At 49.0% G+C, this 4,876-nt stretch overlaps 1 non-coding gene across 1 annotated transcript; it reads left to right on the top strand.

Annotated features, from left to right (window-relative positions):
- The first annotated feature begins 958 nt into the window (after window positions 1-958).
- On the top strand, window positions 959-1,040 carry TRNAL-UAA (transfer RNA leucine (anticodon UAA)). The gene has a single exon. It is a non-coding gene; the product is annotated as a tRNA-Leu (tRNA).
- The last annotated feature ends 3,836 nt before the right edge of the window (window positions 1,041-4,876 follow it).

Below are 4,876 nucleotides of genomic sequence, written 5' to 3'. Positions count from 1 at the left end.
ATTTTTATGTGCTTTTCTGAACGTTTCCAATGTCAAGATATGTTTTTTGTGGGGGACAGGGCAACCACATTTCCAGTCAGTGCTCAAGTTGTGGGCATAGCATGGATTTATAGAGATGTAATACAATAGTCATTGTCTTATTGTCAAGGTCTTTTAAAATAATTTCTAACATCCCATTTGTGGCTGCACATGGAGTGGATGTTTTCAGAGATCTCTCCAGCTGTGACTTGTTGTAGGCATATTTGTTTTCATTTAGTATGTGTGTTACCAATTGTTTATAGTAAATATAGGGCTTAATTGCCAGACTCAGAGCTCACAGCAATTTCCCATGAAAAGGTGTTTTCCCTCCCCTGCAGAAGATGGTTTTAGAAAAAGAGTAAGTTTAAACTCTTCGGTGGGTTTCTGTGGTGTAGTGGTTATTACATTCACCTAACGTGCAGAAGGTCCCTGGTTCACAGACAGGCAGAAACACAGGGTCTCCTCTTATTGCAGCTCTCCCCAGGTAAGCACAGCTCCTGCTGCCCAGCCTATACCTGGGACAAGCCCGACTCCCATGTGACAGAGGGGGGTGACATTAGCTGAGAATGCCTTTTAGTGCCAGCCTGGGGAAGCAAGGTCTGTGGGGCCAGGCATGAGTTGGAGGCTTGTGACTTGGTGTCCCCTACCCTGGGAGGCTAGCGTATGGGGCCAGCTCTTCCTGCTGCCTCCTTATGTGACTGGCCCAAGGAGGAAGCAAGGCAGGAATGGGACAGAGAATAGTAGGCAAGCTGAGGGAGGCAGGTCAGAGGCTCAGGGGGACTCACTGGGGTGAGGAGAGCCCCCCCCCTTTGCTCTGCCAAATCCTTTGTGCTCTGGGAGCCAGGTTTGCTGTGTGAATTCTGTGTGGCAGGTGCTGTCAGGGCTGGGCACTAGGTTTATTTACCTGTTTCCCTGGCACCGGAGCAACACTGCATTCATAGCTGTGATAGCCCAGTGGTTAAGGTGTTGGACTTAAAATCCAATAGGGTTGCCCTGTGCAGGTTCAAATCCTGCTTACAGGGAGGCCTGTGTTTTGGCCACACCCATTGCTAGGGCAGCAAGCTACCTGACCCCCCCCCCTCCCCCCCCCGGCCCAGAGTAGAATGTCCCTGTCCCATCTGAAGAAGCACCTGGAAAAGGCAAGGGAAGCTACACAAAGCAGGTGGGAACGTAGATAACAGGGCCTGCCTAACTGATAGGACATGAGTCGGGCTTTCAACAGAGTTGCCTCCCCATGGACGCAGCCAGGGGGCTAAGGGCCTCCAGTGGCCCCTCCGTCTCCTTACTTGGTCTCCCAAAAGCCATCCCTGGTTGGGCAGAAAGATGCTGGGCCCCAGTGGCCTCCCTTTGGCTGGCAGTGGCAGAAGCGATGGAGACAGGCCCCCAGGGTAGCCGAGCTGTTCATGTGGGGAAGTGCCTGGAGGCAGCCAGACAGCTGGGAGGGAGCCAGAGCTGGGCAGGACCAGGGAACAGGAAAGGGACAAGGCAAAGAACAGAGGCAAGGAAGCAGAAAAGAACATCCAGGAATGTCAGTGAGAGGCGGAGGGATCGAAGTGGCAGCAGCAGCATTACTCCCCATAACACTTGTGGAAAGGGGCAGCCCCAGGAGGCATTGAGCAGACCTCAGCCCCCAGAAGGCAGCTGGACTTGCCCTTTCTCTTCCCCCCTCATCCTCTTTCTTATGTGGGGTGGAGGGTGCAAACAAGCATCCCTGTGGTGCAGAAACTTGTAGCCCCTGGGGGCAGCCATTTTTCCCCTTCTTCTGGGCCCCTTTGAAGAGATTTTCTGTCTTGTACACACTGCTCAGACAGCTAAAGTGACTCTGCTGCAATTTGAACTCACAACTTTTGAATGACTGGCCTGGCTCATACTGAGCACCACACCTTGGTAGTCCAACATGCTTTCCGTTGCACCACAGAGACACACAAGGTGAGATTTCTTCCTCTGCTCTCTCTACAGCAGAATGACTTGCTTGTATGTAGATGCCAGAAGGGTCAACTGGTACATGCTGCAGGGGGCTAGGTCAAAAAATGAGGATTACAGGATCTTTTGAAAAAGGGTTTTCTTTTTGAAAGAACCATGTCTAGATGCGGTTTCACTTTCAAAATAGCATTTTTCGAAAAAAAAACCCACCATGATGCAGTTATGTAAATGAAGCATGGGAAATTCAAATCCCAGCTTCATTTACAATTTCAATGTGTCTAACTTAAATCCCTCTTTTGAAAGAGGAATGTAGTCTAGACATAGCCTGGGTGTCCTTTAAGCCAAGGAAGCAGGGACTCTCAGAAAGAGCTGGGAGGGACCAGGGCTAATCCCATGAACATGATTTGTCAGTGCCAGGAAGTGACATGATGATCAAACACAGGAGTAATTCTGGGTTAGCAGAGAAGTTTCTATCACAGGTTGACACATGTAAAAGCCTGAAATTGAGCCAAGGACCTTTAGAGCTTCAGTCTAATACGCTCCCAACTGAACTACTTCAGCTCCAGTCCACAAAACCAATGGATCTATTCCCTGCTTGCCCTGCCCCCAAACACCGATGAGAAAAGAAGCTGCTGGGCCCTTTGTGTTTCACAGCAGTAGAGGAGAAGCTTCATGCTCTGTCCCTGCTCCTAGCTTGTGTCTGGCCAATGGCAGCTGCCTGCTTGAGGCCCTCCCCCTCCACTCAGGCTTATTCCCCCAAGGACATGACACTTGCAGCCTGTGCAGGAAAGGAGCTGCCTGGGAAATGTGCTTGGCTGCTTGCCAGAACTCAGCCAGGTGAGTCTCCCGGTCAGAGCCTGCCTCTGGCACCCTAGCCCTTCCCATGATGAAAGAGGAAAGATTTAGCAGAATTCATGAATATAGATGAGGCTATTTTCCCTCACTGGGAATCCAACCCAGGCTGCAGCAGTGAGTGTGCTGAATCCAAGCCACTAGACAACCAAGTACACAAGAACCTGAGGTGTTTGCTTAGCTACACAAGCCCTTCACAGGCCACTTTCTGTCCCCTTCAGGATGTGGGTCCATTCTCGGAGAAGGCACGTGATGCCGGTATATTTTGTAACTCCGGGCTCTACCAAAAGATGCCCCCCAGCAGTTTTCCCCTGACCACACTCTCAGGGCCAGCGATGTGGACCTGCCCCTGTGCATCATGGGGGATGCTGCCTGCCCTTTGCTCCCTGGCCTGATGAAGCCCTACACAGGACACATTGCCTAAAGCAAGGAATGTTTCCCAAGCAGGCTCAGCAGGGCCCGCATTGGTGTAGGGTGTGTCTACCCTGCAGCGTTTTTCTAGAAAACCAGCCATTTTTCCAGGAAAAAAAATATGTCCACACTGGCATTAAGTTCTTTCAACAGAAAGTCAAAAGAATGGAAGGGTTTTGCCAGCGGCAGTAACCCTCACTCTAGAAAGAAGCAGCCTTTTTCTAAAAAAGCTTTTTCAGAAAAAGGCATGTGTGGATGCAGAAGAGAAAGCTCTTTCGAAAGAAGAGGCCTCCAGGAAATAACATAGGTGCCCTGGTGGCCACTCCATCCAGACTAATTGCAACTTAAATGAAAGATAGCATCCAGATTGATTGGATGCTATCTTTCAAAAAATCATATCCCTTATTCGTTGTGGTTTTCTTGTGTAGATGCTCCCTTTTGAAATAAGCTTTTCTGGTAGATCTCTTCTGAAAAAGCTTCTTCCAAAAGAAGCTTGCAGTCTAGATGTAGCCTTAGTGACATACACTCTGGCTCCAGAGGTACCCTGGGGCTGCCTCATCCACGGTAAAATACTGTGGGTAGTCAGCAACCACCAGCAGCCCCATCAATCAGCTCCTGACCCTCTTCTGCTGCACCCTGTGCACCATGGGACTCAAGGGATCAGCTTCTCTTCTCAACATATGCTTCCTATATGATGTGGATCAGCTATTATGGACCTACTAGAGAAGAGGGGTAGAATGGGTGCGGGAAGAGAGAGGGCTGGGGTGGGTGTTTGGGGGAAACAGGTAAATTTGGCAGCAGAACCTAAGATCAAGTGTCAGTCAAGCATTCAATTCAGATTAATGAACGATTAATTACCTGCCTTAAGGACAGATAGCATGTGTATGCATTCAGTGCATGGAACTTCTGGCCCTCAGAGCCCATGCACCTGCTTTGGAGTCAAGGGTGACTAAATTGGAAGAACTAAGGGAGGCAGAGAGGAACACAGATGAGACTTCTGGGACAAAGTAGAACAGTTCCACCCCCAGTCAGGAAGCCTCTGCTTCAGAGGAAGGTAAAAGGTTCAAGGAAGGAGAACATCCAACCGGAGTAGAGGGAAATGATCTCATAGTTGGAAGCCTCTTTCCAGATGATGTCACGGTATTCCTCCAGGGGAGGAAGTTATTATGAAAAGACAAGTGTTAATAATAGGGGATTTGATCATTAGAAACATAGACAGCTGAGTGTGTGATGACTAGGAGAGCCATAAGGTAACGTGGCTGCCTTGTGAAAGGGCTATGGATCTCTCTAAAGAAGTGTGTTGTACCCACTAAAGCTCATGAAACCAGCTACATGTTTTGTTAGTTTTTAAAGTGCTGCTAGACTATTGTTTAAGCTTTTCAGAATGTCTAGATAGACTTATATGTAATGATGGGGAGGAGCCCCATGGTTGTGGTGCGATGTAGGTACAAATGACATAGGGAAGGATAGGAGAGAGGTCCTGGAAGCAAATTTAGGCTGCTAAGTAAGAGATCAAAATCTAGGATGTCAATGTTAGTGTTCTCTGAAATGCTTCCAGTTCCACAGGCAGGGCCAGGTAGAACTGCAGGGTCTCAGAGTCCACACAAGATAATCATGCAGCTTATTTTAGAGGGGTTGTGATATTGCCTCTCTTAGGGTGCATCTAGACTAC

The sequence above is a fragment of the Pelodiscus sinensis genome, chromosome 31 (genome assembly GCF_049634645.1).
Source record: "Pelodiscus sinensis isolate JC-2024 chromosome 31, ASM4963464v1, whole genome shotgun sequence".
Lineage (NCBI taxonomy): Eukaryota > Metazoa > Chordata > Testudines > Trionychidae > Pelodiscus > Pelodiscus sinensis.
This window is presented reverse-complemented; position numbering and strand designations above follow the sequence as displayed.